This window comes from Erythrolamprus reginae, chromosome 12 (genome assembly GCF_031021105.1).
Source record: "Erythrolamprus reginae isolate rEryReg1 chromosome 12, rEryReg1.hap1, whole genome shotgun sequence".
Taxonomy (NCBI): domain Eukaryota; kingdom Metazoa; phylum Chordata; class Lepidosauria; order Squamata; family Dipsadidae; genus Erythrolamprus; species Erythrolamprus reginae.
Window position 1 is genome coordinate 25,009,097 of NC_091961.1, and position 12,671 is coordinate 25,021,767.

Sequence of the window (12,671 nt, forward strand, 5' to 3'; positions counted from 1 at the left end):
GAGCCTGAATCCTGACTATCAAGGGACTAGATATGGTATTCTGTAGGTCCTGCTGCTTGAGTAGTGGGCTGGACTAGAAGACCTCCAAGGTCCTTTCCAGCTCTGTTCTATTTTAAATATACATATGCAGGAACCGAGACCGCCTGCTGCCGCATGAATCCCAGCGACCGATTAGGTCCCACAGAGTGGGCCTTCTCCGGGTCCCGTCAACTAAACAATGTCGGTTGGTGGGCCCCAGGGGAAGAGCCTTCTCTGTGGCAGCCCCGGCCCTCTGGAACCAACTCCCCCTGGAGATTAGAACTGCCCCTACTCTCCTTGCTTTTCATAAGCTCCTTAAGACCCACCTTTGTCGTCAGGCATGGGGGAACTGAGACATCTCCCCCGGGCAGATACAATTTATGAATGGTATGTTTGTATGTATGTATGTATGTATGTGTGTTTAGAAAATGGGGTCTTTTAAATATTTTTAAACAGTAATTTAGATTTGTTGTAAATTGTTTTCACTTTGTTGTGAGCCGCCCCGAGTCTGCGGAGAAGGGCGGCATACAAATCTAAATAATAAATAAATAAATAAATAAAATAAAATTGGACGCAATGATTCCTTTTTTAGCCGATGAAAACATTGTTAATTCACTCACATTTTCATTCACTCACCAGGCCGATTAATCAATCTACTCCCATCCCGCCCTGCAACCTGGCTTATGAACCAGAAGTCAAAATATTTAGCCGCTGAGAAGATTTTTAATTAGCTAACCGAACCGGTTAATCAATCCACCCACCTTTGCAACCCTGCTTGCGAATTCTTAAGTCAAAATATTCGCCCATATTGTCTGTGAAATAGGAAGCAACGGATGTTAGCGGTTTCCAGCTCTGCCCACGTTCCTTGACTTTATTTCTCCCTGCAAAAGGTCAGATGCAAATAGCTGCGCCATCATCTACATATAGGTATATAGTTAGCACAGACAAAATGAACGAGAAGAAAAATATTCTTTCTAAAAGATATAAATCTTTTAGAAATCCCAGCGACCGATTAGGTCCCACAGAGTGGGCCTTCTCCAGGTCCCGTCAAGTAAACAATGTCGGTTGGCGGGCCCTAGAGGAAGAGCCTTCTCTGTGGCGGCCCCGACTCTCTGGAATCAACTCCCCCCAGAGATTAGAACTGCCCCTACTCTCCCTGCCTTTCGTAACCTCCTTAAAACCCACCTTTGTCGTCAGGCATGGGGGAATTGAATCACCTCCCCCGGGCATGTATAATTTATGCATGGTATGTTTGTGTGTATGTTTGTTTAGAAATATGGGTTTTTAAAAATATTTTAAATTATATTTAGATTTGTCATGAATTGTTGTATCCTGCTGTGAGCCGCCCCGAGTCTGCGGAGAGGAGCGGCATACAAATCTAAATAATAAATAAATAAATAAATAAATAAAAATAAATAAATAAATATGTGTGTGTATGTAGAAACATAGAAACATAGAAGACTGACGGCAGAAAAAGACCTCATGGTCCATCTAGTTTGCCCTTACAGTGATCCCCCGATCATTGCGAGGGTTCCGTTCCAGGACCCCTCGCAATGATCGGTTTTGCGCGAAGTAGCGCTGCGGAAGTAAAAACACCATCTGCGCATGCGCAGATGGTGTTTTTACTTCCACCGCAGCAGCGAGGAGCCGAAGATTGGGGTTTCCCTGCCGCCCACGCAAACTCCTCGCTGCTGCCGCGCCCGCCGCTCGCCCGCCCTTCGGCCGGCCACCCGCCGTTCACTCGCTGCTCGCCCGGCCACCCGGGTTCGTTTGGCTTCAGGAGATGCCGGCGGCGACGTTTTAAAACAGCCGCGCGGCTTCCCAGCCAACTGAGTCCCGAAGTCAAAGGCGATCTCAGCTATAAGCATGCGCAGAAGCTGAGTTTCCTGTATTGCGCATGTGCCACCATCTTGGTTTTTTACTCTTTTTAAAGTTTTTTTTTTAAAAAAATGGTATTGCACATATGCGCGCCTCCGTGAGCCACAGCCCTGCAGCATGGCATGCGAGGCAAGTTAGAACCCACTCCTGATGTAAGTGTGTGCGTGTGCATGCGTGTGTATCCAAAGTACCTCTGATTATGTATGTACCAGAGGTGGGTTCCTACCAGTGCACTCCATTCAATTCAATTCAATTTATTAGATTTGTATGCCGCCCCTCACCGAAGACTCGGGGCGGCTCACAACAATAATAAAAACAATATTCCAGCGAAAACAAATCTAATATTAAAAAGCACATAAAACCCTATCATATTTTAAAAAACAAACAACATATACATACCCAAACATAAATATAAAAAAAATGCCTGGGGGAAAGGTATCTCAACTCCCCCATGCCTGGCGGTATAGATGGGTCATGAGTAATTTACAAAAGACAAGGAGTGTGGGGGCAGTTCTAATCTCCGGGGGGAGTTGATTCCAGAGGGCCGGGGCCACCACAGAGAAGGCTCTTCCCCTGGGGCCCGGCAAATGACATTGTTTGGTCGACGGGACCCCGAGAAGGCCAACTCTGTGGGACCTTATCGGTCGCTGGGATTCGTGCGGTAGTACTCTGCTAGTGACAGTCTGGTAGTAGCCCACCGATTGTGCAATTTGTGCGCGACAGCTCCAGTGCTGTCTTTCCCAGTCCATGGGTGGCACCATATTTTTTTTAACTATTGTTGGCGCTTTTTTATTTCTGCGCATGCAAGGAAACAAAATTGTGTGAAGGGAGTGCGCACGGGCAAGTGTAGTGGTGTGTGTGCAAAACGTCACAATGCACACCCAGCGTACCAATATGTAAACAAGAGGAACCCGCCGCATGTATGTATGTATGCATGTATGTGAGTGTGTGTGCGAGAGACAGAAGTACTTTGATTTAAGCAAGGTAAGAGTTTTGAGTGAATTAGCTGAGGCCTATTAAGCCAGACATTCAGCCGTAACTGCCTTAATGATGTTTTCTGATTGATAATGCTAATATAATTAATATTCCTTGCCAAGAGGAAAGATAAGTACTTGAGTGAAAATTTGAGGCTGATGTAGGAGAAAAGCTTCATTTGCTTTTATAGCTCTGGTCCTAATGTTCTTTCGGAGGGGGGAATAGGAGGTTGAGCTATCGCCCAAATGAACTTCCCGCTGCAGAGAGCATCACGAGAGACTACGAGGAGCTTTTCCGATCGGTCGTGGATGGTTTACAATAAACTCTTCTAATGGAGGAATTAGCAAATGTTTGGCTTGATGGCTGCTTTCGAAAGCTGTTTATTTATTGTATTCGGAAAATTTATTTCGCCGCCTAAGTCGCTCGTGGCAACTCTAGGGTACTTGCAGAAAATAAAAACCGCAATCTAGAAGAAATAAATAATAAATAATAAATAATAAAACAATAACTTTCCCTCCCTCTCGGAGACAACACACATTCATATTAGGCTCTATTAATGGGCTCCATCTAGTATTGGGTTCCTACCAGAATGGGGAGGAAGCTGCACCCGTATGCTCAGGAAGCAAAATCTTGCAATATTATTATTGTTGTTGTTGTTGTTGTTGTTGTTGAGGATTTGGGGTCTGGATGGGTGTCAACAAACTCAAGCTCAACCCAGACAAGACGGAGTGGCTGTGGGTCTTACCTCCCAAGGACAATTCCATCTGTCCGTCCATTACCCTGGGGGGAGAATCATTGACCCCCCTCAGAGAGGGTTCGCAACTTGGGCATCCTCCTCGACCCACAGCTCACATTAGAGAAACATCTTTCAGCTGTGGCCAGGGGGGCGTTTGCCCAGGTTCGCCTTGTGCACCAGTTGCGACCCTACTTGGACCGGGAGTCACTGCTCACAGTCACTCATGCCCTCATCACCTCGAAACTCGACTACTGTAACGCTCTCTACATGGGGATACCTTTGAAGAGTGTTCGAAAACTTCAGATCGTGCAGAATGCAGCTGCGAGAGCAATCATGGGCTTTCCCAAATATGCCCATGTTACTCCAACAGTCTGCATTGGTTGCTGATCGGTTTCCAGTCACAATTCAAAGTGTTGGTTACGACCTATAAAGCCCTTCATGGCACTGGACCAGAATATCTACAAGACCGCCTTCTGCTGCATGAATCCCAGTGGCCGGTTAGGTCCCACAGAGTTGGCCTTCTCCAGGTCCTGTCGACTAAACAATGTCAGCTGGCAGGACCCAGGGGAAGAGCCTTCTCTGTGGTGGCCCCAACCCTCTGGAACCAGCTCCCCATGGAGATCAGGACTGCCCCCATACTCCTTGCCTTTCGTAAACTTCTTAAAACCCACCTCTGCCATCAGGCATGGGGGAACTGAGACATCTCCCCTTGCCTATGTAGTTTTATGTATGGAATGTTTGTGTGTATGTTTTTATATAAGGGTTTTTTTTAAGGTTTTTAATGTAAAAATGTTATTTTAGACTTAATATTAGATTTGTCTTTGCATACTGTTTTATCACTGCTGTGAGCCGCCCCGAGTCTGCGGAGAGGGGCGGCATACAAATCTAAATAATAATAATAATAATAATAATAATAATAATAATAATAATAATAATAATAACCACCTTACGTACAGACTTTGAGCCTGGTGAACTGGGGCCAAAGCACCTGAGGGTAGAACAAAAGCAATGAGTGGGAACTAATCAAGGAGAGAAGCAACGTAGAATTAAGGACAATAACAGGACAATTGGAACAGTTAATCAGTGCAACGACTTGCCTCCAGAAGTTGTAGGTGCTCCATCACTGGAGATGTTTAAGAAGAGGTAAGACAACCATTTGTCTGAAATGGGGTTGCACTCCAAGGTCCCGTCCAACTACAGTAATACCTCGTCTTACGAACCTAATTGGTTCAGGGGGAGGTTCGTAAGACGAAAAGTTCGTAAGACGAAACATTGTTTCCCATAGGAAAGAATGTAAAATCCATTAATCCGTTCAGGGGGGGAAAAAACCCGCAAAAAAATGCCGCCGCCTGGCTGTCACCTTTTAAAACAGCCGGGGGGCTTCCCAGCGGCCTCCTGAATGCCGAACCCGGAAGTTTGGCAAAAGTTCAGGTTCGGGAGGCCGCTGGGAAGCCGTGCCGCCCAGCTATCACCTTTTAAATCAGCCGGGGGGCTTCCCAGCAGCCTCCCGAACGCCGAACCAGGAAGTTCGGGTTTGGCGTTTGTAAGATGAAAAAAGTTTGTAAGAAGAGGCAAAAATTTTCTGAACCCCGGGTTCGTATCTCGGGTTGTTCGTAAGACGAGGGGTTCGTATCTTGAGGTACCACTGTATTCTGTTAAAATACCTTGTGTTAAGAGCAGCAATATGGACACAGATTAGAAGTAAGCAGATAAATAAGAGGGAAGGAGGGAGATTAAAAACAAATTGCATCGGTGTCCCTTTAAAACCTGGTAAATGAGATGTATCTTTGGATATTTTTTTTTCCAAAGCAGGTAGAATTAAATGGATGCTCCTCCAAGGGTACGATATCGAACAGAAACAATAAGAAAATGACAAACAAGTGATGAATGGTACAGTTTTAAAGCTCATCCTCCCGAACTTCTTTCATCCAAATAGCAATTACGTACAGTACATTAATAGCCCCAGTGAGCAGTTATTAAATGAAGAATCTGTAGAACCAAAGACCGCATTAGTTTCAAGAAACATTTACCAATCATTTAAAATGCAAGGCCTGAATCCTGGTAAGCGGGAGATTGTGATTGGACAGCATGTAAGACCAATTTAAAAAGAGGATTTAATTTGCATGTCAAAAGGGGTTTGCAAAATATTTTTCTTTAGATCCTTGATTTCTGTTCAGGTTTCATTCACTAATCAAGGGAGCACAATTCGACTGGAAAAGAATTTCCGGTCACAATTCAAAGTGTTGGTTATGACCTTTAAAGCCCTTCATGGCACTGGACCAGAATATCTCCGAGACCGCCTCCTGCCGCACAAATCCCAGCGACCGATTAGGTCCCACAGAGTGGGCCTTCTCCGGGTCCCGTCAACTAAACAATGTCGGTTGGCGGGCCCCAGGGGAAGAGCCTTCTCTGTGGCGGCCCCGACTCTCTGGAACCAACTCCCCCCAGAGATTAGAACTGCCCCTACTCTCCCTGCCTTCCGTAAACTCCTTAAAACCCACCTTTGCCGTCAGGCATGGGAGAACTGAAACACCTCCCCCGGGCATGTACAATTTATGCATGGTATGTTTGTGTGTGTGCTTGTTAGTATATTGGGGTTCTTTTTAAACTTTTTTAAATATTTAAATTTATTTGGATTTGTTACGATTTGTTGTGTCTTGTTGTGAGCCGCCCCGAGTCCGCAGAGAGGGGCGGCATACAAATCTAAATAATAAATAAATAAATAAATAAAATAAAATAAATAAAATAAATTCATTGGATGCTAGTAAATTCTGCGTGTATTTTATTATTATTATTATTATTATTATTATTATTATTATTATTATTATTATTATTTATTGGATTTGTATGCCGCCCCTCTCCGCAGACTCGGGGCGGCTAACAACGATGATAAAAAACAACATGTAACAATCCAATTTAATAAAACAACTAAAAACCCTTATTATAAAAACCAAACATACACACAAACATACCATACATAACTTGTAATGGCCTAGGGGAAGGAATATCCTAACTCTCCCATGCCTGGCGACAAAGGTGGGTCTTGAGTAATTTGTGAAAGACAAGGAGGGTGGGGGCCGTTCTAATCTTTGGGGGGAGTTGATTCCAGAGGGCCGGGGCCGCCACAGAGAAGGCTCTTCCCCTGGGGCCCGCCAAACGACATTGTTTAGTCGACGGGACCCGGAGAAGGCCAACTCTGTGGGACCTTATCGGCCGCTGGGATTCGTGCGATAGAAGACGGTTCCCGATGTATTCTTGCCCGATGCCATGTAGGGCTTTAAAGGTCATTACCAACACTTTGAATTGTGACCGGAAACCGATTGGCAGCCAGTGCAGGCCGCGGAGTGTTGCAGAAACGTGGGCGAATCGAGGAAGCCCCACGATGGCTCTCGCTGCCGCATTCTGCACGATGTGAAGTTTCCGAACACTTTTCAAAGGTAGCCCCATGTAGAGAGCGTTGCAGTAATCGAACCTCGAGGTGATGAGGGCATGAGTGACTGTGAGCAATGACTCCCTGTCCAAATAGGGCCGCAACTGGTGCACCAGGCGAACCTGGGCAAACGCCCTCCTCGCCAAAGCTCATACTGTACAATACAAAAATAATGCCCTTCCCCCCACCTCCCAAAATTGCAGCTTTTTATCTGTTTGGTTTCGTCATAGCAATTTTCAGAAAAGATAAAGAATGGTTGGTTTTGTCTTTTCATGTAAATCACACTCAATAAACTTCAAAGCCTTCATTCAGCTGGAAAACAGCATACAAGAATCAAAGCTGGAGATTGTATTCAACATAAGAAAAGTATTCAGTTTCTGGAGTCGTACAGTGGGCGAAGAAGCCATGGATATTTTTAATTATGGTTTGCGGGATAAGTTACATCAAACATTGAATTTCGGGCTGGCTTCACCCACTGCACCAAGTTCCAAGCGAAAGAGATCGCATTGTGGCTGGAAAAAATCCGGAAACGCAGCCACTTAGGGTTACTGAGCAGAAACGTAGAAAGTGTAAAATGAATTCCGTTTTATGTACAAGTTAAATGAAACAGAACGTACTCTTTATTACCCCATAAAGAGCAAACTCACACGAACAGAACTTAAGACAGTAATGAGAAATTTGCGATGAAGAGGTTGGAGCGAGCGGAGAATCAATGCAGCTACATTGACAGGTAAGGCGCTGAAAGGAATTTAATGAAACCATGTCTTAGTGAGCTATTAAACGGAATACAGTGGTACCTCTACTTGTGAATTTAATTCATTCCCTGACCAGGTTCTTAAGTAGAAAAGTTTGTAAGTAGAAGCAATTTTTCCCATAGGAATCCATGTAAAAGCAAATAATGCGGGCAAACCCATTAGGAAAGAAATAAAAGCTCGGAATTTGGGTGGGAGGAGGAGGAGGAAGAGGACAGTCGCTGCCCAGAGCGAAGGGAACGTTTCTTTTCTCTGGGTGCTGGAAGAGGTTTATTCCCTCTCCAAGCGCCCAGAGAAAGGAAAATGCTTTGTTTGCTCTGGACTGTCAAACCTCCTTAAGCGCCAGAAAAGCCAGAGATGGTCAGGATTAGAGGAATGGCAGGAAACTGGCCGGGCCTTCATGCCGCTCTCAAATTTCCTGGGGATTTTTTCCAGCCCGTTTTACGTGCATGGTCTTAGAGGAACCCTGTGAAATGGTCGTTAGACCCCCAAAGGGGTCCCGACCCCCTCTCATTGTTGAGAACCACTGCTCTAAAGCAGTGGTCCCCAACGTTTTTTCCACCAGGGACCAGTTTCAGCAAGACAATTTTTCTATGGCCCGGTGGGAGCGGAAAGGGGTGTGGTTGGGGGCGGGATTAAGCATGGGGGTGCTGGTCCTCCCCACCCCTCTTTACTGCCATCGCTCTATGGCTGGCAGAACCTGCCTCCCAAGCCCTCTTGCCCAGCGGGAGCTAAGCGCTGGAGAGAGGGGGTCAGGCTGGCCCTCCTGCCTCTCCCCAGCCAAAAACGCAAAAGCGCCCCGCGGCAGAAGCCAAAAGAGGCTTGAGCTTCTCGGTCCTTCCCGCCCCTCTGTCCCGTCCATCGTCCTGTGGCCGGCAGAACCTGCCTCCTGAGGCCTCTTGCCTGGCGGGAGGCGAAGCGCTGGAGAGAGGGGGTGGCGGCATGAGGGCCGGCAGCTGCTGACTCCACGGACCGGTGCAACATGCCCCGCGGCCCGGTACTGGTCCACGGCCCGGTGGTTGGGGACCCCTGCTCTAAAGTGTACGGAAGAGGACATTTCTGCAAGGAGATGGCTTCTAATATTTGTTCCTGGGCTAACGTACAGGTGGTGAAAGGCAATTATTCTGGTTTGATGTTAGCCAAAGGTCCCACTTTAGCTTTTTATGCAAGACTACCACCTAACCTGCATCCTCTAGCTCAGGGCTTCCCAAACGCTGAGGTGGATCTACTTGAAGAAGGTACAGACGTAGGCAGGAAGAACCTTTCAGTTATATGGCTACAATAAATCCACTTTTTCCAAAGTTTCGTTTGTATTGGTTTTATTGCTCATTTTGGTGTTTGGGTTTTTAAGGGAGGTACGCACGTTCAGGTTACAGGAAAGGGAGGTATGATGGCAAAAAGTTTAGGAGCTCTTGCTCAAGCGTGCATAAGTGCACCAATGTGCCTGCCATCCCTATCCTAAATTTCTCTCTTATTAATACCAATATCATGTATATAAGCAGTGTTATTTCTTTGTACACTACCAATACGTACTTGATAAATAAAACAAATATATAAGTTTAACACCTGTGGCTTTCAACTCCACAGGTGGAATTCTGGGAGTTGAAGTTCATAAGTCTGAAAGTTGCCAGGGTTGGACATCCCTGCTCTAGTTCCAAACCGGACATCAATGTTTGCTTAAAACTTTGTTTTCCCAGACCGGAGAATGGATTTCCTTCCTGTGCTTTTCCCCGGCTGCCTTTCCTTTGTCTCTCATCCGAGCACCAGCCTCTCCTCTCTCTTTCTCACTCCCTTCTCTTTGCTTCTACAGTATTTATTAGAGCCCCTGCAGACAATTTTTACCCTAAAATAAACTTCTGGCTGGCTGATACTATTTCTCGGCCCTATCTGGACCGGGAGTCACTGCTCACAGTCACTCATGCCCTCATCACCTCGAGATTCGACTACTGTAATGCTCTCTGCATGGGGCTACCTTTGAAAAGTGTTCGGAATCTTCAGATCGTGCAGAATGCAGCTGCGAGAGCAGTCATGGGCTTTCCCAAATATGCCCATGTTACACCAACACTCCGCAGTCTGCATTGGTTGCCAATCAGTTTCCGGTCACAATTCAAAGTGTTGGTTATGACCTATAAAGCCCTTCATGGCACCGGACCAGAATATCTCCGGGACCGCCTTCTGCCGCACGAATCCCAGCGACCGGTTCGGTCCCACAGAGTTGGCCTTCTCCGGGTCCCGTCAACTAAACAATGTCGTTTGGCGGGACCCAGGGGAAGAGCCTTCTCTGTGGCGGCTCCGACCCTCTGGAACCAACTCCCCCCTGAGATTAGGATTGCCCCCACCCTCCTTGCCTTTCACAAACTCCTTAAAACCCACCTCTGCCGTCAGGCATGGGGGAACTGAAACATCTCCCCCTTGCCCATGTTGTTTTGGTGTTAGATTGATTGTGTGCTTGTTTTTTAATATTCTGGGGTTGTTTTTTATGACTTTTTTAGCTTAACATTGTAATTGGATTGGTGGGTATTGGATTTGTTATTATGTATTGTTTTTACTTTGTTGTGAGCCGCCCCGAGTTTGCGGAGAGGGGCGGCATATAAATCCAATAAATCTAATCTAATCTAATCTATAAAGCCCTTCATGGCACCGGACCAGATTATCTAAGGGACCGCCTTCTGCTGCACGAATCCCAGCGACCGATTAGGTCCCACAGAGTTGGCCTTCTCCGGGTCCTGTCGACTAAACAATGTCGTTTGGCAGGTCCCAGGGGAAGAGCCTTCTCTGTGGGGGCCCCAACTCTCTGGAACCAGCTCCCCCCGGAGATTAGAACTGCCCCCACCCTCCTTGCCTTTCTTAAACTCCTTAAAACCCACCTCTGTTGTCGGGCATGGGGGAATTGAGATATCTCCCCCAGGGCCTATGCAATTTATTTATGGTATGTCTGCGTGTATGTCTGCTTAATAATGGGTTTTTTAAAAATGTTTTTAAATTATTAGATTTGTCATGAATTGTTTTATTGCTGTTGTGAGCCGCCCTGAGTCTGCGGAGAGGGGCGGCATACAAATCTAAAAAATAAATAAATAAATAAATAAAATAATTTTCTCTTTTCTATCCTATCTGGGTATGTGGGAGAGAGAGAATGAAGTGTGCTGCTTAGCTCCCACCTCCTGAAATGCTTCAGTGAAGGGAGGATTAGGCACCTTTTTTTGGAACTGCCGGCAGGAGCCAGCTGAGTGATAAGAATTGCAGAAAAATTAGCACTATCCCCATTATTAAGCACAGGCTTGGTTATGCAGACAGAAACAATCTGGGTTGTTGTTGTTTTTTTTTAATCAGGAAAGATTGCTTATAGCTGAGATCACCTTCTTTCCATATGGTCCTGCAAATGGGCAATGACGCTTCTGGTAGGGAGGTTTGGCCCAGGGCCAAATCCCCCCCCTCCTCTTCCTCCCCCCCCCCAGCATTCCTGAAAGGGAAAGCTTGCAAAGATGGCTGAGAAGCACAGCCGCCCACAAACCAGCATGGCTATTCTCACCACTGCAAGAAGGTTACACCCCATATAACTCTCATCACTCCGCGAGCTGCACTGGCTTCTGATTGGTCGCCGAACGCAATTTAAGGGGTTGGTTATTACCTATAAAGCCTTATATGGCTTAGGACCATATTATTGACAGGACCATCTCCTGCCTCACACATCCCAGACACCAGTCAGAGCCCACAGAGTCGGCTTTCCCCAGGTCCCATCAGCCAAGCAATGCCGGCTGGCAGGGCTGCAGGGAAGGGTCTTCTCTGTGGTGGCTCTGGTCCTCTGGAATCAACTCCCCCCCAGAGATTCCTACGGCCTCCATCCTCTTGGCCTTCCAAAAGGCCTTAAAAACATGGCTTTGCCCGCAGGCCTGGGGCCATTGAGTGCTATACTGTACTCTGCTCCAGCCGGTAGTAATGAACAAGTGATGCATGAATGTTTTAATACAGGGGTTTTAAAATTTGCATTTTTATTATTGTATTTTTATTGGTGTACGCAGCCCTGAGTCGTTTAGGAGAAGGGCAACCTAAAAAATAAATAAACAAACAAATAAATATTGGCCAAACTCAGAGAGCACCAACAACTCATCGCATGCTCCAGGTGAATAACTGCAGGAAATGCAATGGGGATTAAAACAAACGTTTGTGGCTTAGTCTCTTTTCCCCAATCATAGAAATAGAATCCGGGTGAGCAACAGAGGACGCCAAAGGGCGATTTCCGTATCTCTTTACAGCCACCTAGCGGCACTCTGAAGGTTTGCAGCACAGCTGGGGCCGACCCACCCAAGACTTTGTGGGGGAGGCATCCGCGCCAGGCATGCTGGGAGCTGTAGTTCAATACGTCCTGGGGAAACATCAGATCGAAGCGCGAATCCTAGCGCTCTTCCGTTTTGCCGACAGGGGTCGCTTGATTGTTTCACGTTTCTTCAGCCTGTCAAGACGAAAGGACGCTCGAGATTGGTGGATGGCGCCAGTGCAATGCGGCGATGGGATGAGAGCCGTGCTGTGATTGGTCGGATTTGGTCCTCGAGCAATGGAGGCCCAAATCCAAGGCGTGTGCCTTCCTTCCGCCTCCTATTTCCCTCCCCAACCCAAGTCTCAGCTGAACGCTGTTAATTTGGCTTGCATGGAAATATTTTTGGAATCTCTCCTCTAGACAAGCTTGTGTCTCGTCCAATCATTTCATGGCCTTAGCAGCTGTTGCTAGGCAGATTATTCTAATGAGTCATGGGCGGTCTTTCCCCCCTTCCTCCCCCCCCGTTCTGCAGCTACCATTGTGAGGTGAGGACAGGTGGGCGGGGATGGTCTGTGGTGAGGCCCTAGGAACCGGCCTGGACACGAAACCGTCACCGAACCCCTTCAG

At 46.8% G+C, this 12,671-nt stretch overlaps 1 protein-coding gene across 2 annotated transcripts in view; it reads left to right on the plus strand.

The window, feature by feature from the left end:
- The first annotated feature begins 12,455 nt into the window (after positions 1–12,455).
- The window catches only part of PRDM10 (PR/SET domain 10), a 61,696-nt gene continuing 61,480 nt past the window's right edge, over positions 12,456–12,671 (plus strand). For both annotated transcript variants that reach the window (XM_070765182.1, XM_070765185.1), the window contains exon 1: positions 12,456–12,671. The gene's annotated coding sequence lies outside the window, so the exon portion shown is untranslated.